Here is a 26,534-nt window from a genome sequence, read left to right as displayed (position 1 = left end):
GCACTTGTGGGACTCCTATTGAGAATATAGATTGATGTAGCAATTATATCTACTCAATAAGAATTTCTCAAGCCCTTTTTTTATCACATGCTCCTTGCCATAACTACCATAGTACAGTTATTCCTTTCAACCATTCTCTTTTTTTGAGGTGTGTAGGTAGTTGTGAGTTGTCTCTTGATCTCATTCATCTCACCAAAATTAAAATATATATGGAGAAATACTCTTCTCCATGATTTTTCTTAAACATTTGATTTTGCTCCCTTTGTCAGTCTCACCATGAGCTTTAAACCTCTTGAATGTATCAAGGGCTTCATTATTAGTCTTACAAAATAAACCCAACACATGCATGAATAATCATCATAAAAAGTAATGAGATATGATGACTCACCCAAGATTTGTATTTACATAAGACCACAAATATATTAATAAATAAGTTGAAGTTGGTGATGAGGTTTCCATGCATTGCTTCTTGGAAATGATGTGCTTTCATCCCTTTTGCACATCCTTCACAAATATATTTATGTTCTTCAACCTTACACAACCCAAGAACCAATGCTTCTAGTGTTAGAATCTACAAACTATTTAAATTTAAATAGCCATACCTTAGATGCCACAACCAACATTTATCCTCATAAGCCATACTGAGAAGTTGATTGTCATTTTCACCAAACTTCAAGGGAAACATCCAATTCTTTTTCATAAGAACAATTATAGTCACTTTATTGCCCTAATTCATAATATAGATAGTGCATTTCATATTCTCAAATACCAATCTATAATTATTCTCACATAGCTTCCCAACACTTAATGAATTATACTTCAATTTTGGAGTATAATAGATATCTTGAACACTTTTTGTACCTTCCTTTATCTAGACATCTATGGCTCCTTTGAATTCAACCTCCACTATATTGTTATTACCAATAGTAATATTTTATTTGAACCCATCATCAAGCTTTGAAAATATTTTCTTATTACTAGACATGTGGTTAGAGCACCCAGAATCAAAATACCAAACATCATTCACATTATTTTCAGCTTTCCCATAACACAAAAATAAATTATCTAAGGAAGGATCCTCATCTTGTTGAGCATAGTTGCCACTATTGTTAGCTACTTTCAATATAGCTTTTACCAAATCTACCTTTGCCTCTTCCTCCTTGAACACCTCATCTTCCTCTAGTTCCTCTTGACTGATTCTAATTTTGACCCCTTCCTAAGCCTTTGTTCTTGTTATTCCCACTTCTAGAACTATCATTATTTGAGATTTTCAATTGGGAAGAAAAATCCTTCTCATTAATATTGGTTTCTAAGTGTCCTTCAATCTATCCTAATGTGACATGAGACATCCAACCATCTCATCATACTCTAGGGTGGCTAAATATTTTCTTTCTTCGATAATAATTGCTACAATATTCCATCTTGGAGTTACATATCTCAATACCTTCTATATCACATTCACCCAATGTGGCTATTTTATGAACCACATCCTTGACTCTTACACATAAATCTCCCAAATTATCTATTTCCTTTATATACAAATTCTCATATTTTATGTTCAATGTATGTAGCTTCACAACCATGATCTAATAATTTCCATGGTAAGCATCTTTTAAAATCTTCCAGACCTCCTTTGATGTCTGGACATCAACAATTCTAGGAAAAAAGTTTTTTTCAAGGGTCATTTGAAGGTGAAATAGAGCCATTACATTCTTCTTCTTAGCTTCCTTCTTTAATCTCCTTTCATTATCTTGGAGATTATCCCAATTCTAAGGTTCCTCATATATGGATTCAACAATTTCAAAAGAATCTTTTCCAATTAAAAAAATTCATCTTGATTGACCAATATCGGTAATCAACTTCATCAAACTCTAGAATTTGTAAATTATTTTCCATGCTGAAACCTCCAAGAACCTTATGCTCTGATACCAAATATAGAAACTTAAATAGAAAAGAAATTGAATAGAAACACTCAACAAAGAATTTTAGTAACAAAAATAATATGAAAAACTCAATCAAAGTGCTTTGTTTTTATTAACAAAGAATGCTCTACTTTCAAAAGATATAAAAGATAGGTTTTTTATTTTGGAGCCAAGAATATTATTATATTACTGGATGATATATCACATAATATATCTCAATCAGTATTATTTAAAGCATTCTAAAAAAAACTACTCTCATAATTCCTAGCATAAGCTATCTTAGAGTTACTAAAAGTTAAAATGGAGAAATGACAGTCTAAACTTCACGAAAAAAAAAATTCTCCTAATTAATTATCATCAAACATGTTATTTCATTACTACATGTTACAATGGAAACTTGGAAAACTCTAAATTTATATTATTAAACTATATAAACCCAAAAAAATTCATGTATTGCATTGTGATCAAAATTATGCATGATATCCTTTATCTTAAACTAGTTATAAACTAGTGGAACTGGTGGTTGGAAAAATATGGATGAGGAGCTAATGACATCATTACCTCTCAATCCCTAAATGAGAAGAGAAATTCCTATAGTTTTGGAATGATTTTACTAGAGATTATATGTGGAGTACCACCCAAGGATGGAATAGTACAATTGACAATTTATATATTTGTAGACAAATTAAGTACTTTCAATCATTTTGGATATGTTCATCAACAACATATTGAAAAAAACATCATATATGGCAAAATGTCTTCTTTTATGTGGAAAAATAGATGAGGCTATGGATCCTTCATTGGGTGGTCAATCTAATGTATAATCAACTTGGAAAGTAGCAAACCTAGCATACATGTGTCTGGAAACAGAGTCATCAAAAAGACCCAAAATGAGTGTGGTGGTTAAAGAGTTGGAAAAAGTAGAAAAATTTGTGTATGGTGATAACAATTATTCTGCTTCATATAGAATTGCCTCTTTTAATATAAGTGAGATGCCCAACCTTAGATAATAAGAACTTATATTATTCTATTTTTTCTAATTTGTAAAATCTCTAATTTCTCTAGAAAAATTGTTTATGCATGTTTCTTGATAGGGATATAAATATTGTGTGCTAAAGTGTTGACACACTTCTATGCATCATTATAACCAAGATGGCTCAATAATGAGATCTCAAATGGTGACTCATAGCTCTCTATTTGTGGAGTGCAAGCATTTGTAACAAAGGGCCTCAATAACCTAGTTTGTGCCCATGCAAGTACACCATAAAATGAGAGATTCAAAGATAAAAAAATATTCAAGCAAATGAAGATGCAAGCTAATCTAAATGATAACAATGCAAAGTAATTCAATAAATGAAAGATAATCTATGAAAGGGAATAACAATGCAAGATTAATCTTTAATGGGTGAACCAACAATAATGAGTTACACTTTTTTGCCTAAACTAAAATTGAACTATGAAAGAGAATAGAGATCATATGGAGAAGAGTTGTGAGCAGATGATACGTTAAGAATTTTTGCCCATCAATATCAATGACAATGAACTAAAACCTCTTTCCATCTTTGGTAGGTTTATTACATTTTGGATTATGAATTTCAGATTTTATTTAATCTTGAAAGAGTATTTTTTTCATCAAATTTCATGTATTAATGGGGATTCTCAACCAAAAAATGTAACTAGCTCTAAACTTGGGTTCTTTTGGACATTGAAGATGGTATACTTACATTCTCACGTGTTCTTACAATGGTCTTCCAAAGTGCAGTCATTTCATTTCATCCTATAGCTTTGTATTTCATCTCCTCTTTCCTTTCATTTGATTTTTACATTGCACTCACTCTACTCTCACTTATTTGAACTCGTTGGAAATTGCCTATATTTTTTATTTCAACACTAGGTTGTATAATATCTTGATAGTGAATTGAGAGTCCGAGTCTGTTATCTATATACATGACCATGACTCTCTTTATCATTTATTTGAGTTATGTCTTTCTCCTTTTACTTCTATTTCATATAATAGACACTTGGAAAATATTAAAATGTTTGATATCTCTATTTTTTTTGGATGGTCAAGGGTTCTAGACCTCTTTATCTTTGTAACATAGAATAAATGTCATGGCCCCCATCTATTTTGAAATGTCGTGGCTATAACATTATAGATTATTTACATGTCATTCTTGTTCACACTTTGGATGCTTTATATTCTTTGTTTTATCATCCTCAGTACAAACTAGTCTCATAGAATACCATGATTGAAACCTCTTGCAAGAACGGACATCATGATGAAGCTCTCAAATTTTAATGCAAAGTGACAAAATCTAGCCCAATTAATTCAATTTCTTGAGAATTCTCTCAACATTTACAAACTTGGGGAATCCAAAATTCATGGAGACATTCAAGATAGGATTTAGGACTTCTAGTAAATGCAAACCTAGCAACATCCATATTTAATATTTTTATAGTTTAGGCATGTCTTATAGTTTAGACTGAAGACTTATAAATAGTTTTGTAATTTTAGATATGGAAAAAGCAAGTGCCATGTGAAACATCTTCTAGTAAAGTATTTAGGACTTCTAGTAAATGCAAACCTAGCAATATCCTTATTTAATATTTTTATAGTTTTGGCATGTCTTTTGACATGCAAGATCAATGGTGGTCAAATTTTACTTAATAGACTTTTATTATTGTTTTGTGAGGTCATTTTTTAGGTAGTTAAACCTTATTCATGTCAGAATAGGGATCTTTGGATGATCTAAAATTGATCATTAGAGGCTATAAATGGCATCTAAATTTATCAGTGCATCATCCCACAAAGCACCAGCTTGGCATTGACCTAGAAATGGTAAAATTAAGAACTTTTTCTTATAAAGATCAAAGATTTCAAATTAACATCATTCTCCATGAAGAGTGTACTAGAGTTTCTCCATTAAATTTGCTACCTGAAGAGAGGAAAAATGGATGTGATGTAGTCGGAAGGGTGGTGGTATTCAAAACAAAATGTGAGCTACAAATTTTAGAGGTTTAGACACTTGTGCCTATCAACAACCTTAAATGTTTCAAAGACTTGACTTGTCTAGGTCTGGGAGAATACCCCTAAATGATGATTTTGGTTTAATAGACTCACAACTAACTTGGATATAGAGACTTTTAAGACTTTATCATGATGCCATACTCCCATTTTACAAAGCTTTCTCAAATTGAACACAATAGCCCTATACTCTACCTATTAGCCCTATTGCATACTTGGAATGGAAACAACTCTTCCTGTTCTCAAGACACTAAGTAAGACAATGATGTTTCTAGACACCCTTAGTGGATTTCAACAACATATAGAAATCTATTACTTTGGACCAAAACACCTATTCAGCATTGACACCCTATTTTTAATGGATGAAAATGGCCCAATTTACAAAGTACCCCCTAATGACCTCCTATCAATCATAACTCCTTGATAGTGTCTAGTTATGCCCTAAAATGTCCAAATCCAAAAGGAATTAGACTCCAAATTATCTATCTCCTTTATGTACAAATTCTCATATTTTCTTTTCAATGTTTGTAGCTTCACAACCATGATTTGATCATTGCCATGGTAAGCATATTTTAGAGACCTCCAAGCCTCCTTTGATGTCTAGGCATCAAAAATTCTAGGAAAAAAGTTCTTTTCAAGGGTCATTTGAAGGGGAAATAGAGCCATTACATTCTTCTTCTTAGCTTCCTTCTTTAACCTCCTTTCATTATCTTGGAGATTATCCCAATTCTCAGGCTCCTCATATATGGATTCAACAATTTCACAAGAATCTTTTCCAATTAAAAAAATTCATCTTGACTGACCAATATTGGTAATCAACTTCATCAAAACTCTAGAATTTGTAAATTATTTGCCATGCTGAAACCTCCAAGAACCTTATGCTCTGATATAAAATATAGAAACTTAAATAGAAAAGAAATTGAATAGAAACACTCAACAAAGAATTTTAGTAACAAAAATAATATGAAAAACTCAATCAAAGCACTTTTTTTTTTAATTAATAAAGAATGCTCTCTTTTCAAAATATAAAACAAATACGTTTTTTATTTTGGAGCCAAGAATGTTATTATATTACTGGATGATATATCGCATAATATCTCTCAATAAATATTATTAAAAACATTCTAACAAAAACTACTCTCATAATTCCTAGCATAAGCTATCTTAGAGTTACTAAAAGTTAAAATGGAGAAATGATAGTCTAAACTACATGAAAAAAATAATTCTCCTAATTAATTGTCATCAAACATGTTATTTCATAACTACATGTTACAATGGAAACTTGGAAAACTCTAAATTTATATTATTAAACTATATAAACCCAAAAAAATTCATGTATTGCATTGTGATCAAAATTATGCATGATATCCTTTATTTTAAACTAGTTATAAACTAGTGGAACTGGTGGTTGGAAAAATATGGATGAGGAGCTAATGACATCACTACTTCTCAATCCCTAAATGAGAAGAGAAATTCCTATAGTTTTGGAATGATTTTACTAGAGATTATATGTGGAGTACCACCCAAGGATGGAATAGTACAATTGACAATTTATATATTTGTAGACAAATTAAGTACTTTCAATCATTTTGGATATGTTCATCAACAACGTATTGAAAAAATCATCATATATGGAAAAATGTCTTATTTTATGTGGAAAAATAGATGAGGCTATGGATCCTTCTTTGGGTGGTCGATCTAATGTAGAATCAACTCGGAAAGTAGAAAAGATAGCATACATGTGTGTGGAAATAGAGTCATCAAAAAGACCCAAAATGAGTGTGGTGGTTAAAGAGTTGGAAAAAGTAGAAAAATTTGCATATGGTGATAACAATTATTCTGCTTCATATAGAATTGCCTCTTTTAATATAAGTAAGATGCCCAACCTTATATAATAAGAACTTATAGTGTTCTATTTTTTTTGCTTTATAAAATCTCTAATTTGTCTGGGCAAAATGTTTATGCATGTTTCTAGATAGGGATATAAATATTGTGTGCTAAAGTGTTGACACACTTCTATGCATCATTATATCCAAGATTTCTCAGGAAAGAGATCTCAAATGATGACTCATAGCTCTCTATTTGTATAGTGCAAGGGTTTGTAATGGACACCCTCAGTAACCTAGTTTGCGCCCATGCACGTACACCATAAAATGAGATATTCAAAGATAAAAAAGATTCATGCAAATGAAGATGTAAGCTAATCTAAATGATAACAATGCAAAGAAGTTCAATAAATGAAAGATAATCTATGAAAGTAAATAACAATGCAAGATTAATCTTTAATGGGTGAACCAACAATAATGGGTTACACTCTTTTTCCTAAACTGACATTGAACTATGAATTTTCGAGAAAACTTTCACTTTCAGATGAAAATTGCCATTTAATAGTTAGGAATTTGAAGATGAAATAAATTAGAGTATTTTAATTTTATTTTTTATAAAATCCAAATATATTTTTATTTTAAAAAAAATAATTTATTTGATTGAATTATTTTTTCCCCCACAAAAATTGGTATGTTATCAAAAACCTAATTTTTAAAAAATAACATTATTTTTGACACACATAATTTTTTTTCTACAATAGATATCATATGATTCTTTTGAACTTAGTTTTTTAACATCCATACCAAAATCATGGAGGTGATTTGATTTCCTTATCATTATTATTTCATATTTTATCAGAGTTTAAAGTTGACCTAACACGAATTTGGACATACATGGTTTTTGACACATGTAACTTATTATATATTAATGCAATTTTAAATTATTATTATTTGATTCAAAGATAACTTGAATACAAAGACCGTAGTTATTTTTGAATTTTTTTAAACTCTTAATTAATATTTTTCCATGAGCGTCCAATATATAGGTTTATTTTTTATAACAAATTTCTATACAATTGATGGGAAAAAATGTATATCTAAACAATTCAAATTGTAGCAAAATTCATAGTCATTAGAAAGTTCATTCAAACTACTTCTATCATGCAAAAGGAAATGTGCTCTATCTGAACTTGTTAATGGAGCCTTGAAGCCATGAAAATTTAGTAAATCTCCTCCCATTTGGAAAAACCTAGAGCTATCCCCATTAAACTACATTGGTTAGGTTCCTAGTTTTGATCTATCAAAACTAGGAACCTAACCGAAACTAGGAACCTAACCAATGTAGTTTAATGGGGCTAGCTCTAGTTTTGATTGAAACTAAAGTAAGTAGTTTTGATAAAAAACTACTTAGTTTAGTTTCAATCAAAACTACAGTTGGCCCTTACAGACATTTTTGTTAATAGAAATTGTTATATAAATAATAATTTACTTTTTTCAATTCTAACATTCAAATCCAATCAAATAATTCACACTTCAATTAGGAGGGAGGAAATATTTTGCAACTTGTTTGTTTTCGGATTTTGGAAAAATAATTTGTGAAATGGGCAATAAAGGTAAAAGAGAAAGTAAATATTCACAAAGAAGAACTAGCAAACAACAAGAAGAAAATTGTCAAGATTCTTTTTCCAGATATTATAGGAGGCAAGGTATCTACATTTGCAATATATATTTTTTAATGCATGTTTAGTTTATATAGTGTGCAATAATATTGTAGACTTTTTTTATGTATATAGTTAGGATTAGGGTTTATCCAATTAGGAATATGGTAAATATAAACTTAGGGATACTATGAACTTAATATTAAGGATTTATTGAATTATAAATATTTAGCATTAGGGTTTATTAGATTATAGTTTTTAAATTATGAATATTTAGAATTAGGGTTTATTACATTATATTTTCAAAATTATGAATATTTAGAATTAGTGTTTTATTGAATTATGGTTTTTAAATTATAAATATATAAAATTATGGTTTATTAGATTATAGTTTTTAAATTATGAATATTTAGAATTAGGTTTTATTACGTTATGATTTATAAATTATGAATATATAGAATTAGGGTTTATTATAGTATGGTTTTTAAATTATGAATATTTAGAATTAAGGTTTATTACTATGATTTTTAAATTATGACTATTTAGAATAAGGGTTTATTACATTATGGTCAATTTAAATTATGAATATTTAGAATTAGGGTTTATTACATTATGGTTTTTTAATTATGAATATTTAGAATTTGGGTTTATTTTAATTATGGTCTTTTAAATTATGAATTTATTTAGGACGCAGTGAAACAAGATAACCTATAGAGGTTGGAGAAGATTCGTCGCAAGTTCAAACATGTATGTATGCACACATCTCTCGCAAGTATAATTTCTAAATTCTTGATTTCTACATGTGTAGAGGAAAACTTTATATCTTTGACTTTTAATTTTAGAGACAAATCCCCAAGTACAAACTTGCTTGATTTTATTTGTTATATCATGCATGTGCAGTAGTAGATGATGAAAACATTGGACATGAGGAAATTGAAGATGAAGCAATGGATATCAAAGAAGGACCATCTGAAGGTTAGATAAAATTATATTTAATAGTTCATTTGTTATGTATATATAGACATATGTGGACACTAAAGAAAAGTTGTATCTTAAGTCTTTATTTTAATTTTTCCTACAGCTCAAGATCAAACAACAAATGAGAATGTTAATCTAGCTCAAAGTTTGAAGAGAAAAATTAATCATAGAAATATAGATCATTTAATTGAAAAGGATGTGGAAATATTGAGAGAATATGCTAATCGACCTACACATACTACAAAGAGGAAATTGAATAAAAAGTCTAACGAAATAATTATGCAATTTGAGAATCTTGATATAGTGGTGAAAACTCAACTATTATCAATTTCACTTCTTAAAGATGAATTAAAAGAGCCATTGAAACTATTGGTTATTAATACAAGTGTAAAATAGGAGGAAGACTTCTAAACTACAAAAAGATATTGTTGAAAGTGTTAAGGAAGGGTTACACTCCATTCGGAAAAAATCTAGAATTGCAGATAAATCCATTGCATGAAGAGTGATACTAACATTATTTTAAATAAGAAATTATGAAAAAAAAGAAAAATCTCTTCACTGTCATCTCGTATTAGTTATAGTCAAAAGACAATATTACATTATCTGAAAAGGATAAACAATTTGGATGATAGTACATTAGAAGGAAACTCAACACTATTGTGTAGAGTTCCTCAATCTGATAGGATTATGGAAACAATCAAGAACTTAGTCATTCAAATTTGGATTGATAATACTTGTCCTTCACCAAATAGAAGAGATATCATCAAGTAGAGGATTGGGTCTAAGGAGTAACTTCAACATGCAAAACATTGGTTGGATGTCACACAACATGAATTGTATCTCTCATTTTGTAATTTAAATCCCGAAACAAATATTAGACAAACAATGTTTGAAAGATTGAAACCCTATTTTGTGAGGATAAATAGATCTTTTGAAAAATGTTGTTGTCAATATCATTGTGAATTTGATTTGTACTATCAAGGATTTAGAAAGATGATAGAAGAAAGTGGTGGTTCTCAAAAATAGTTTCATAAATGACCAAGCCAATTCATAACATCAATCTTATGTGACAAACCAAATGATCCTGCCATAGGTGAAATAGATTGCATAAGAGGAACTTGTGAAACATGTGGTAAGGGTATGTGCAGGATCATGGTCAACCAAACTATGCGCTTAAATGGCAATAAAAAATTAGAAAATCAGGGTTATGTCAACTTGACGTGCAATTTTCTACTTGTTATTAACTTCATATGAAAAAGTTGAGAGAAAAGAATCTCAAGAAAATTGAATCTAGTTTCTAAACTACTAGGACTTATCTCAAAAAAAAAAAAAATTGATTGGTCAAAATTTTTAATTTTAATGCAATATTACAAAAATTTCAAAACAAAAATAAGTAGACATATGTCTAACCATTTTAATCAAAATCAAATGATAATATTTTTTAATAATATTCTAAATATAAGTAGTAGACTCATGCCTGAATGTGACACATATTTTTGGGTATTTTTATTCTAAATAAATAATAATTAATTAATTTTTGACTTTAGTATATTTGGAATAAAAAAACTCTCGTGTTTGGCCACCTTAACTAATTCAAAACTCTGTAAAATTCAATTTTTCATTTTTTTTCCTTATAGTAGAAGAAACATAGAATGTGATACATCTTTAGGATTTAAAAAATGTTGTACCATTTGAAAGTTATAGTTGTTTTTCAAGTAGTGTGTCAGTCAGCACTTTATACATAACTCCATTAGAAAATAGGTAATAATTACTAACTAAACTCATTATTTGACAAACCTTACATTTGTGTAAAGATAAGAACATTCTTAAGAAACTCTTTTCATTTCATCAAATTTTGGTGAAAACAAGTTGTCAGCTACATGTTTGACCATATAGGTTTGTGATGGGGACATAACCCAAACACAGAATGGACACAACAAGAAAGGGAAAATTTTGTTAACTGTAAAAATATACTAGTACACTTATTGTAGAGAAACAGACTCCAAAACATGACCTATGGGCTTACAAAAGCATAAATCTGTAGATAAATTCTTCTCCTAGTGCCTTCTCTCAAACTCCACTCCGAACTGCCTTTTACAATGCCAAAAATGTTCTTAAATAGACCCCGAAGGCTTAAGGATTAGGAATACATTCTAGAAAATGCTAGTTGGCATCCACCAACCAAATAGAAGGCTCTAGAAGTCGCATTAGAAGTCAGCACAAATTTAGAAGTATCCAGAAATGGTAACTGAACTTTTGGAAGGCAAAACTTTTGAACCGTAGCTCTGATTGACGAACCGTTTACATTTCCAGAAAGCTCTCAAAGCACTCTATAGACCTATGGACCAGCTTCATTCATCCCACCTTTGAGGTCATTTAATGCCTCTAACCTAACTTTTAAGCATTCTTAGGAGGTCTCTCGAAATCGAAGAACTATGATAACTTTCAAACCGTGGGACCTTTTGACCTGATTCTTTTTTTGGAATGCTCTAAATTACAATTACATTCATCTAACCAATTTAAACCTTCTAGTTCACCAAAATTATGGCTCAATTACATACTCCTTTTTTTGGCATTTACACGTATCCCAAGGTGATTAAAAACTCTACCCAAAACACTGATAGTGGAACTGTGAGAGTTGTAACCTTTATTTGACCCAAATGGGTATCCAAAAATGAAGACACATGAAATAGAAACTAAGTCTAAGTACATTTTTTGTGGTGACATAGGATTGCCCTTATACCTCTGGATGCTCGTGCATCAGACATCCAGGGTAGATTGAAAAGTGACCCTGTCACTTTATGAATGGTAGAGGAAATCCCAAACGGGAAACCTCAGCTGCTGGTATCCAAGTTGAGTCCTCTATCAACCGTCCTTTCCACTTGACCAGATACTCTTCATACTGCCTATTTCTAGTACTCCTACCCACATGATGATCTAGAATGTCTTCTATCTCCTCCTTAGAAGTAGGAATTGGACATAGCTCTAACATTGGCTCCTCATCTGCACCATCATCATGATACTCTATTAAGTCTACAATATTGAAAATAGGAGAAATGTGAATACCATTTGGCAACTCCACCTCATATGCATTTCCTGAGTCATGTTTCTTCAAAATTTTACAGGGGCCAAATTTCTTCATTTTCAACTTGTTGTAAGTACCGGCAGGAAATCTTTCTTTTCTTAAGTGTACCATGACTAGATCCCCTGCTTTGAATTCCTTATGTCTTCTCCTTTGATCAGCCCTAGCTTTATACTCTTGATTCATCTTGGTAATGTGTGCCTGAACCTCCCCATGTAGATGCTTGATATGTTCAACAAATTCTTCAGCTTCAACACTTGTCCTCTCCCCTTTCTCTATCTTCCTCAATTCTGGTGCAGTCCTTGGGCTACTTCCATATACAATTTGGAATGGTGATTTACCTGTACTCCTATTTACAGAGTTATTGTAAGAAAATTCTGCTTGTGGTAGAATCAAATCCCATCCCTTGGGCTTATCCCCAACTAAACATCTCAGCAAAATTGCCCAAACTTCTGTTTACCACTTTTGTTTGGCCGTCAGTCTACGGGTGATGTGTGGAACTAAATTTCAAGTCTGTTCTCAACTTCTTCCACAATGTTATCCAGAAATACCCCACAAATTTAGTATCTCTGTCAGAAACTATACTCCTTGGGAGACCATGTAGTCTTACCACCTCTGAAAAATAATTCTGCAATATAGACAGCATCATGAGTTTTGTGGCATGGAATGAAATGTGCCATTTTGACGAACTTATCAACCACCACAAATACTGAGTCATTACCCCTTTGTGTCCTTGGCAATCCAAGAACAAAATCCATACTTATGTCCTCCCATGGCTTTGATGGAATAGGAAATGGCTGATATAATCCAGTATTGTGACTAAATCCCTTGGAAACTTGACAAATTTGGCAAGTCTGTACAAACTTTTTCACATCCTGTGACATTTCAGGCCAAAAATAATGTTCTTTGAGAATGGCAATGGTCTTATCTCAACCAAAATGTCCTGCCATCCCTCAAATGTGTTTCTCCTTAATCAGATTTTCCCTCATGGAACTGCTTGGAATGCATAATTTATTGCCCTTGAACAACATACCATCCTAAATCAGATAGTCTAACCACTTAGTTTTGTCTAGAGCAATAGGATTTTTACAAGCTTTCCACACTTCAGCAAAATCAGGATCCTCAGGGTAATGATTTAGGGTACAGGACAATAACAAATTTTCTCAAGAACTTCTTAAGTACCTCATTCATAAGCTGCATCAAGGTGCTTGGGGTGTTCATCAACCCAAAGGGCATGACTAACCACTCATAAAGACCCTCCTTAGTCTTGAAGGTTGTTTTCCACTCATCTCCTTCTCATATCCATATTTGATGATAGTCACTCTTGAGATCTATCTTTGTGAAGTACTGAGCTCCACTCAAGCAATCCATAATATCATCCATTCTTGGCAAAGGAAACTGATACTTGATGGTTATCCTATTTATAGCTCAAGAGTCTATACACATCCTCCACTCTCCATCCTTCTTTGGTTCTAGTACTACAGGTACTGCACATTTACTCAGGCTCTCCCGAATCAAGCCCTTCCTCAACAGCTCCTGCACTTATCTATTTAGCTCCTCAGTTTCAGTAGGAGTCATCCTGTGAGCAGCCTTGTTAGGCAAACTAGCTCCTGGGATTAAATCTATCTTATGACTGATTTGCCTTACCGGTGGCAATCCTTTTGGAACATTATCAAAGATGATATCTCCAAACTCGCCTAGTAAATCTGAAACTTCAAGTGGTATTTCACTACTACCTTCTTTATCTTTCCTAGGAATCAAAGCATAGCACATATGCTGATGTTTCATGCCATCTAAAAGTTTTCTTCCATCAACAAGACAAATCCTAGAATTGCTACATACCTTTTCGCCTTCCTTTTTCATGGGCTTCAATTTGTGGCAAACTTCATCCTTTGTTAGAGAGTATGTATTGCCATGACCATCATGTACTGCATGCCTATCAAACTACCATGGTCTTCCCAACAATCGATGGCAAACATCCATTGGAATAACATCACAGAGAACTTCATCATGGTAACTCCCAAGTTTGAATTTTCACTAAACATTGTTCACTTACCAGGACCTTATGATCATCTTTCACCCAAGCAATTTGATAGGGCTAGGTGTGTTTCTCCCTCTTGAGCTTCAGCTTAGAGACCATCTCCTCTAATAACAAGTTATTAGTGCTACCACCATCAATGATCACATCACAACATTTATCATCACACTTGCACCTAGTATGAAATAAACTCCTCCTTTGTCCTGGTTCAATCTCACCACTTAGTAGGACCCTTTAATTTACTAAAGTCTCTCCTCTTTCTGCATCCTTTGAATGTGATGATTGTGCATCCTCATCCACATGAGCAACCCTAGCTTGACCCTCAGCTCTCCTATCTGTCCTTCCTTGTCATTGAGGGCATTCAAAGGCACGATGACCTTCTTCATTGCAATGGAAATAGGTACCACGAAAGCCTCTTCTTCCTTGTCCACATTCTCTACCTCTTCCTCTCTGATTTCCAGAATCTTGATCATGAGAGTGGTTGAAACCCTCATTCCTCTGGTTCCTACTATTACCCACATCTTCATTTTTCTTTTGGGTTTCATTTTGGCCTCCAGATGACCTACCACTACCCCTTCCTCCTTGAGCATGCCCTCTTTGTCTCCCTTCAAACCTTTTATTTATCTTCTCTTCAACTCGTAGGGCAAACTGGTATGCCTCTTCAACACTGGTCATTCTTACCAGACTTAATTCCTCCTGCATGCTAGGTCGCAACCCACTAATATAACAAGCAACCTTATCCTTATTTTCTTCTGCATGCCCTGCTCTAATCAGAAGTCAGTAAAACTCCTCTGTATATTCTTGGACTGATTTTCCTGCTTGGTTTAACCCATGCATCTTCTTAAACAAATCAAGCTCATAATCAACAAGAATGAATTGCTTCTTCAATTTGTACACCACATGATCCCACCTTGTGATCTTCACCTTTCCTCTTCTATTTCTTTCCAATTGAGCCTCTTGCCAACAGATTTTGGCATCGCCTTTCAGTTTGGCCTTTGCAAACTTAACCCTATCTGGATCCCTCATATCCTCATACTCAAAATACTCTTCCAGTTCATTGATCCAGTCGATCAACTCATCTGGTTTTAGATTTCCTAAAAATACACCCACATCAATTGTAGGTCTTTTCACAAACTTAGTAATGGCCCTAAAAAGCCTTTCCTCTACCTGATTCAGAACTTCCTCATCAAATTCCTCTTCTAGTCCAATTTCTTCTTCTTCATTGTCATCCTCACTTTTGTCACCTACAACAACATTTGTTCCTCTATGGAGCTCCTCCTGCAATGCTTGAACCTGCCTTTGGAATGCTCTAACCTCCTTAGGATTAATAGCTCTAGCCCTTCCACCACACTCTCTTCATAAGGCATCTTCTTAATTCAAACCCACAACCACATAGTCCTGGTGCAAACTGCCTCACAGTCAGTGCTCTGTCTACACACTCAAGAAAAACTGCTCTGATACCACTGGATGGGGACACAACCCAAACACAGAAAGGACACAATAGGAAAGGGAAAATTTTATTAATTGTAAAAATATGCTAATACACTTAGTGCAGAGAAAAAAACTCCAAAACATGCCCTATGGGCTTACAATACCATAAATCTGGAGATAAATTCTTCTCCTAGTACCTTCTCTCAAACTCCACTCCAAACTTTCTTTTACAATGCTAGAAATGTTCTTAAATAGACCCCGGAGTGTTAAGAATTAGGAATACATTCTAGAAAATTCTAGTTGGCATCCAATGACCAAATAGAGGGCTCTAGAAGTTGCATTAGAAGTCAGCACAAATTTAGAAGAATCCAGAAATGTTAACAGAACTTTCGAAAGGCATAACTTTTGAACCGTAGCTCCGATTGACAAACCGTTTACATTTTTGAAAAGCTCTCGAAGCACTCTATACCCATGGACTATCCTAGCTCAACACCCATATTTTGGCCCTGTTCAAGGTCATTTAATGCCCCTAACTTGACTTTGAAGCATTCTTAGGAGGTCTCCAGAAACCAAAAAATTGCGATAACTTTCAAACCGTGGGGCCTTTTGACCTGATTCTTTTTCTGGAATGCTCTAAATTAAAATTACATTCATCTGACCAATTTACACATTCTAGTTCACCAAAATGATGTCTTAATTACATACTCCTATTTTTCCAACATATACACGTATCCCAAGGTGATTAAAAACTCTAGCCCAGAACACTGATAGTGGAACTATGAGAGTTGGAACCTTTATTTGACCCAAATGGGTATCTAGAAATGAAAACACATGAAACATAAACTAAGTCTAAGTACATTTTTTTTGGGTGACACAAGATTGCCCTTATACCTCTGGATGCTCCTGCATTAGTTTGGTATCAAAAAATATAGTAGAGCTTATAAAGATATTAATTGTTTTCATTTAGTATCAGGGTGGGTGCGAAAAAAGTTGGAATAGATTTTGAAATGGTTTGAGATATTTCAGAACTACAAATTTTTGAAATCACCCACTTTTGGCACACCATGATCCTACACATACTTGTAACTTGACCAAATTTCCTTTGAGAGATGAAGATACTGATATGACGAGGATAGTAAAATGTAAACAAAAGTTGGAAAAGAATCAACAAGGTTAGAATATATAGAGGATGATATACCTGCTGGAGAATTTATATCAATTTTTTGTAAATTGATTCAACCATATATACATCATCATTTTTTGGCTAACTAGCAAGCAGAACAATTTCAAACACTAAGAGAAACTTTCCCACTTAGGACAATTTTATCTTTTGTTGAATTTATAGAGAATTACTCATTCATTTCCCAAGAACAACTTCAAGTAGAATACTACTATATAGAGTAGGTTACTTTTATGGTTCAAGTGTCTTATTGGCATGCACAAATTGATTTGGATGGTGTTGAAAGTATAGATCAAGCATGATTCATTAAAAAAGAGTATCACTTTTACATTAGTGATAAAAAAGAATAGAACAAACATTTTGTGGAACATTGTTTTAAGACATTTTTTCATTATTTGGAAAAAAAAGGCATAAAAATGAAAAAACAATTTGTATGGTTAGATGGATATGCAACACAATTTAAATCAGCTATACAATTTTATGCATTATCTATATCATTGATACCTTAATATACCACACACTTGGAGTTTTTTCAAGAGTGGACATGGAAAGGGTGAGCATGATGGTGTAGGAGCTTGTATCAAATGATCTTTAAGAAAATATCAAATGGATTATAAAGGATATCACATTAATAATGCTCATGATGTGGTTGAGTGGTGCAAAACACATTTTACGGTGCCAACAAATACAAATAAGACGTCATTCCAAGCAGAGCAAGTCATACCATTCAGAGTTATGTAATAATTAAACTATAATATTATAATTGATTCAATTTAATATTTAATATGTTATGTCATAACTAAATTATGGTACACACATGTTTAAAACTCATTTTTTATATGTATGTATGAACCTTACATTCAGGTGTCAATAGAAGATCAATGCATGTATGCAAGAGGGTAGAGAAGACATGATCAGTGCATTTAGTTATGAGTATAGATAGTAATGTTTGGTCATTGTACATAAGAGAATAATTATGTGTTTTTCTTGATTGCATTGATGAAAACTATGATGGTTGCATTAATACAGAATGTGGATATGTGGGTGAATGGACTTTTGTGCTACTAGATGTCATCAATACGAATGAGTTTATGGACAAAAACTATGATGATATTCCATTTATTTCTGGTGATTATGACCATATTTTAGGATTGATTAGAGTTGGTCTCTCTCTCTCTCTCTCTCTCTCTCTCTCTCTCTCTCTCTCTCTCTCTCTCTCTCTCTCTCTATATATATATATATATATATATATATATATATATATATATATATATATATATATATATATATATATATATATATATATATATATATATATATATATATATATACATATACTTTGTGCAGGCAATTGTTTTGCAAGCATGGCAGAATCTAAAAATGTAGAAGGTGTTAGCTTTTATTTATTGCATTGCACCATACAAAGAGAGAAGCTTAAAAATACTAAAACAAGTGATAGAATTATGTTTCCCATAGGTTAGTATATAGTTGAATCATGTACATGTATGTACATCTATGTTTTTGTATGAATTCAAATTTATTGACTTATTTGATTGACCTATATGTAGGTTGTGTTGTTGTATAGGGAACATATTTGAAGCAAAATAATGTACTTAAGAATAGGATTCATTTCATTGATTATCAACCTAACAATAAGGTATATTAGTATAGTAACCATGTTATTACTAGTAGTCTAACTCTTCATCTCATCAAAGGACCTAGAATACATAAGTGGGGGCTCAATATTGATGATCACAACAAAATATTAAATGTTATCAAGCAATGAACTAATCCACTTGATATGAGATAGAAACAACTTGTTGAACTATTTGAAATCTGAAATTTGGTTGAACTATTTGAAATCTGAAATTTGGCTGAAGCATTTGAAATTTGAACTTTGGTTGAAATTAGGACTTGTTTCTTAAGGGGATCAAATTAGGACTTGTAACTAATTATATATCACTTTTACTCTTTCATTTAACTTGTGAAGTTTAAATTGTAATTTGTAACTAATTATAGTTCAATTAGGAACTTGTATGCAACTAATTAGGACGTGTGCCTTGAGGGGAAGAAATTTAAACAATTGTCTTAAGGGGCTCAAATTAGGACTTGTGTCTTAAGGGGATGAAATTAGGACTTGTAACTAATTATATATTACTTTTACTCTTTCATTTAACTTGTGAAGTTTAAATTGTGATTCATAACTAATTATAGTTCAAATAGGGACTTGTATGAAACTAATTAGGACATGTGCCTCAAGGGGAAGAAATTTGAACACTTGTCTTAAGTGGATCAAATTAGGACTCGTGTCTGAAGGGGATGAAATTAGGACTTGTGATTAATTATATATTACTTTTACTCTTTCATTTAACTTGTGAAGTTTAAATTGTGATTTGTTAATTAGGAATTATGTAACTAATTATGAATTATGTAAAGTTAATTACCTAACTGTAACCCTAATATAATCATAATCTAACATAATCCAACGTAATCTATCATAATCTAACATAATTTCCAAGCTAATACAACATTATCCTTGTCATAATGTAACATGTCAAAGAACATAATCCAACATAATCCTTCTAATCTAACATAATTTCCAACATAACTAGAACATTTTCCAACATAATATAACACTATTCAACATAATCTAACATGTAAAAGAACATAGTAGATAACATAATCCAACATAATCTAACATGTAAAAAAACATAATCTAACATAGTCCAACATAATGTAACATATAAGAACATAACTTTATATGTATGTCAATCATCAATCATGTAAAATCTAGATGAAAGTCTAGATCAAATAATCTATAGTATTAAAAAAAACTATGGATCATTAGGTGCAGGAGTATCATCATGACATCTCCTCATAGTGCAGTCTGAAGACTAACTATTAGGATGCTCACTAGGATGTGCTAACCCCTATATATATATATTAAAGAGAAAGTGAAATCAATGTACATAATTTCACATTTAATTAAATCTCTTTTAAATTTACAAATTGCATGTGATTTAAATATTACATTTAAAACTCAGATGTATCTAATTCAAAAAAATTAAAAATCACCTGTCCACTACTAAGATCATCAAACAAGTCTCGACAATGTACATGATCGAGCATCAAAGATGGAGTAAAAAGAGGAATGTCTCCCTACAATACATACACACATGTGTGGAAAAAATCATATTAAAATATGTACATGCATTAATTATTAGTTGAACAAATGTTTGAAATTCAAATTTTAGAATGAATGTAAATAGACTATAGATTTACCTACGCAAATATTTGCATCTGATAAACTCAGACTGCCTAGCATTTATCGTGTCCACCAATATATATAGATTTTTTTGGGCCTCTTCTAGCTCCATCATTGCATCTATGTTATCATGACTAGTGGCTGGCACACATCATAATAATGATGTTCCAAGTGGATTGACTAGATGTGATGACATAGAAGTAGAATCATCACATGCCAACAAGTCCATCCATCCTGTGGTCAACAAGATAAAGTCAACATCATCAATGCCCACATTTGAACTCTAATCATGCCCTACACTGGCTGAAGGGTCTATACTACTATGTATATGTCCCTCTATAGCAAAAGAGTGGTCAGTAGGTGGACTATGATGTGTACTACCACCATGAGCACTACCTGATCGATGAGATGAATGTGACTAAGGATGTATCCCAATACCACCATGGACATGATGTCAAACATCTAATATGGGTTTCCCAAGATACTTTAATATAAATCTATATAAACGTAATAGATCCTCAGCAAGACTACTCATAGTATCTCATGCCAGCAGGGTGAACCCACAATAGTGGGTTACGCTTTTTTGGAGGAAGAAATCCTTCCAAAAAAGTGTAGAGGCAAAAAATTGTCGAAAGAGTTTTGATAGAAACTAATATTAAAAGTTTCGATCGAAAAAGTTGACTTTCTATTGAAACTTAGTTTTGATCAAAACTAACTAAATAAGTTAGTTTCGATTGAAAGTAGCCTAAAAGTTTCGATTGAAACTTAAGTAAAGTGTCGATCGAAACTTTGAACCGCAAGTCCTGCTTGGGTTTCTAAGTTTCAATCAAAATAGAAATAAAGTTTCAATCAAAACCCTAATCCACACAAATAAAAAGGGGCGCTACTAGTTGTCTTCTCATTATTTCAATTGAAACTAAGAGAGAGACTAGCATCTGACTCATCAACCATCCAGAAAAGGTATGAAATACTTGTTTTTTCCCTTCTTATGTTGTTTTAGTTAAAATTTAGGTGTTTTTAGTATTTAAATAAATGTTTCTTTATATATATTATTGTTTTTATAATATATTTCTTTGTATATTTTATTTTATTGTTCTTGCTTAGGCCTCTAATGTCATTGTGGATCTCTTAATGCACAAATAAGATATTTTTTCATCTATATTAGATCGAAATATATAATTTTATCTTTTAATAAAGTTTATTTAAATACACTCTAACTATTTTACCTAATCTAAACTCTAAAACTAGCCACAGTTCTATGACCTTTAAAAAAATCTCTAACACTAATTCTAACTTCAACTGTAAGCTTTACTCCAATTTTAATCATAACTGAAATGCTAACCCAATTTTTTTAAACCCCAATATAATTATTTCTCTAACCTCAGATGATGCTAAAATTAAATATATATCACTAATCCAAACCCTTACCATGTGGTGTAAAACCTCAACTATAAAGCCTAATGTTGACTCTAGCCATAACCAAAACATAAAACCTATGTATGTCATTTTAACCCAAACCCTATTTGTGAGCAACCATGATGTAAACCCTAACCTTAACCTCAAATAATATTTTCAAACTATATCTAAACCTCAACCTAACCAAATTCTAATTCTCTCCCTGACTAAGAGATAATATAAACACTAATCGTAACCCTATCCCTAATCAAAGCCATAATTCTAACCCTACATGGTGCACATCATATGAATCCTAACACTGGCCTATATTATAGCCTTAACCATAAACCTTGACCTTAACTACAATCTTAATCATAACCAAAGTTATGCTAACAATAATCCTAAGACAAGTATTTCTCTAACCTAAGAATAATTCTAAATCTAACTATATCACTAATACAATTTAACCTAACCCAAACCTTAATCATGATGTTAAACTTGACCTTGACCCTAAAGCTTAATATTTGTACTAGTAACACTTACGCTAGCCATCCCCAAATCCCAAACCTAACTATATTTTTATTCCAACTTTTAACTCTAATTTTCTAACCATGATTTAAACAACCACACCATTTAACCTCAATGCAAAACCCTAAACCTAAACTTTATCCTAGAGTGTGTGTGTATATATATATATATATATATATATATATATATGCATATGTGTCATGATATGTATATTTGCATGTATCATGTGCATGTGTGTGTATATATATGCATGCATATGCACATATATATACACACACATGATCTATATGTGCAAATATACATATCATGTACATATATGCATATATCTATATATATATATATATATATATATATATATATATATATATATATATATATATATATATATATATATATATATATATATATATGCACATATTTACTTCGTGGACCTAAATTACACTTGACAAGTTTATGTGCACACATATGTCTTAAACCTTTGAACATTCAATCTAACTTAGATAAAAATATAACTTGCACACATGTAGTTCTTAAAAGGTCTTTGAGTTATAAACATAATATATAACATGTGTGTTTCAAAATTTATTTATTTTAAGGTACATGTTCATTTATTTTTTAGGACTTCTATATATATGTACACATGTACACATGTTTAATTTTTTTAATTTACAATTTAGATACAAGTTTTTTAATTTTGTCAAATTGTACATACATATGTTAATATAAATTTCAAGTTTATTAAATATCATACATTTTAATTTTAATTTTCAAGTTTACACATTATACACGCACCTACATACATTGACACATGGCTGATCAACAACCTTCTATCCCCCCCAAGCAGCCTGTCCCTCTCGAGCAGCCTATACCTGGGCCCGAGCACCCTATCTTGGGCCCTAAGTAGCAGCCTATCCCCCCTGAGAAACATCATGTCCCCCGTGATCAGCTACCTATCCCACCTCAGGAGCTCTATGATTGCACTAACCAAGAGATTCATAGACTTTAGGAATCCTTGACTAGTGGCACATGCTCTAGTGTCTATAGTGGTACATGCCAGAGTATCTTATGTAGCCTGGCATTTATTCGAGATGAGATTCATGGTGCTGCCCCATATTCTACAAAGACTATATAGACTATCCTTGATAGTAAGAGATGAGAGGTCTCCTCTGGTCTTTCACTCTAGGAGGTTTAGGGCTTGGTACCCAAAGATTTCCTAAAAAGGGAATGTTTCCCTCATTATATTTCACAAAAGTATGTGAAGGGGTATTCTTCCCTTAAGTGTATAGATCCATAGATGGCTGTATTGATATACCCATGCTTCCTTGCTGCCCATGGTCATTATCCAAATAATGACCAAATTCAACTCTATTTTTTTGGATAGCTTTATGCAGAGGTTCGCTTATGCAAGGTGGTGAACTACACAGATTTACCAGGACATTTAGGATAGGGGCATGGTAGACTGGTTGATAGGTAGCCAAGTCATCCCCCACTAGCACATAGATCGATTGTCGAAGAGAGGGCACCTACTATTTCCCCTATGTTAGGTCCATCAGCTGATGAGGCCATGCATAGCACTCAGTTATGTGAGGTCATTTAGGGAGTTGGAGAGATTGTAGTAGCTGTCAAATCTATTTTGAGTGATGAGGTTGGTTAGTATTTGATGTCTCTTTGGCATTCTAGATCATCATCTTATGCTCCATCTTCAGGAGACTTGTACAGTGCATCAGGCATCCCTTCAGTGACTAGCTTAGAGGGTCTCACTGGAGTGTTGGCACGAGATACTATGATTGGTCTGGCTGAGGATCTATTAGATACATATAGATTTGTATCAGAGCATCTTCACATACCCATATCAGATGTTCAAGGCTGTGTCCATGGTAGTAGTAGGACACATCCTCAGCAAGAGCATCGATTAGGTAGTGGTCATGGTGGTAGTGCACATGATGATCCACCTACTGACCACCTTTTTTCTCTAGAGAGACATATACTGAAATTTCCCTTTTCTGATTTTACATGATATTTCCAACCTCTAATCAGATCTTTAAAATCAAACAGCTAATATCCCAAAGATCCACCAAATTCCTCAAGAAACCCCAAATCGGGTATGCTGAAAATAGTGCTAAAAGATTCACAATTTCAGAAATTATTAATGAATCTGAAAATGGAAATTTTTATAGAAATTTCAGCAGCATAAAAGCCTACAAATTGACATTTCCAGATCCGTATAGCCTTTACACAACAGCTCAAAAATGTAGGACCAAAACTATGCTCATCGGGCTCCCGAAATAGCATAAAATATGCCCGAAAACACCACAAAAACACTAGTAATCTATCTCAGAAGTTTAATCACGTCCCAATATATATATTCAGCTCTATTTTAACATTTAAAAGTCTGATATACAGCAGCAACCCAAACTGATATGAAATACTCAACTGTAAACACCAAACTCATACAAAAACACACCCGGAAACTCACAAATCTGCACTGTTCAGCACAAAGGCATACTCTGTATGAGCATGCACATGGAATGGCTTCAAACTCCCATCCTTAGCCTTCTTGGAAACCTGCAAACTCCCATTCTTGGGTCTCCCTGGAAACCTGCAAACTCCTGTTCTTGGGTCTCCTTCTCCATAGGTTTGGTAGCCTCTGAAGAATAACAAAGAATGAGCAAAAATCAAGTTCTGGAATGAGCCCAAAATGCCTCCAAACCCCTTAAAAAAGGGCATAACTATAACTCACGTCCAAGAGAGGTTAATGAAACTTATTTTAATAATAATTTTCATTTATTAGTCCAACGGTTTCCAAAGATTAACCCCCTTTTTTCGAAACTTCACTTTCTTGGGCCTGCCTGCCTTAGCAAAGATTTTCTTTTTTAATTATTTGAAAAGGGGACATGACAAGTCCTCCCCTCCCAATCATTGCTTGTCCTCAAGCAATGGCTGAACAATAAACCAATCAATCCACCTGGATCCCAAATGTAGTCATGAACTATACTACTACCAATTAACACAGGCTCCTATAATATCCTCTGCAATATGACCAAGAGGAATCCATAATCAAATTGACAATTATAGCTCAACCAAACTTCAAAATCACCACTACCACAATCAAAAACCCATGAGGCAAAAACTCTTAGAACATCAAAACCCAAGTAAAGTGGACAAATCAAACTACCAACACAGTAAATACCATCAACGCATCCCACTGGCCTATATGGAATGTACAATCCAACTCTGCAACAATCGTGAACCCTCTCGAATGAAACTGTACCAAGTATGGAGAATCCACATACTGTACAACTCCTGCAGTCAACACAACTCTGCAAATCATCAGCCACTATCTCATAACCATAACTCCCATACACTGCTGATGGTGAAAAGACATTACAAGATAAAGAGTAAGAAATGGAATCCAAACCAAATTTGTCTGCCATCAACTCCTCAACACAAGGATCAAATTCTAACTAATGTACATACCCTGCAATATAATGTTGATAAAAAAAACCAACCTCAGTCAACAGCTCACCATGAAGAAGTGATACAACCCACTGTGACTGATCACTAGCTAAGTCAAGAGATGTCATAGCCAAAGGAGTAGAATCAATAACAACACCTGCTAAAGCATCACTCCAAAACTCCTGCTCTAAGTCATGTATTATCAACCTGTCAATTGCAGGACCTATCACCATGTCATGCCCATCACAACTCTCATCCCAAGGCATCAAACTATCCCATAACTGATGATAAGAACTAGGAACCAAAGTACATCTCTGTATCATCATCTCATCAACATGGTCATCAAAGGTAGATAGATGAGCATACCTCACAATGTAATGCCGATAGAATGCACCAATCTCAGTCAGTGGCTTAGACTACAATCCAGATGTAACTAACTGCAATCGATCATTAACCAAGTTGGAACTGACTACTACCTCTAAAGACATTGCGAAGGGAGTAGTATTACTAGTAGGAACCATGCCAACTATCAGCTCACCAACATCACACATGGTCTTTGATACAACATCTCTAGTCTTCGTGCCATTAGTACTAGAGGTCACCACCATGTCAGGCGCACCACAAAAATCTGCTACAGCACCCAACTCAATTGAACCTGACTCTAGTGGGAATGAACCTGATATGCCAATGTTAGTATCAAGGATGGATGCATCCCCATCTCCACTGTCTCTAAAAATCTCGGCCATGGAC

This window comes from Cupressus sempervirens, chromosome 4, assembly GCF_028749045.1.
Source record: "Cupressus sempervirens isolate cs-2001-9-10 chromosome 4, ASM2874904v1, whole genome shotgun sequence".
Lineage (NCBI taxonomy): Eukaryota > Viridiplantae > Streptophyta > Pinopsida > Cupressales > Cupressaceae > Cupressus > Cupressus sempervirens.
The sequence above is the reverse complement of the archived record's forward strand: the minus strand, read 5'-3'. Positions refer to the sequence as shown.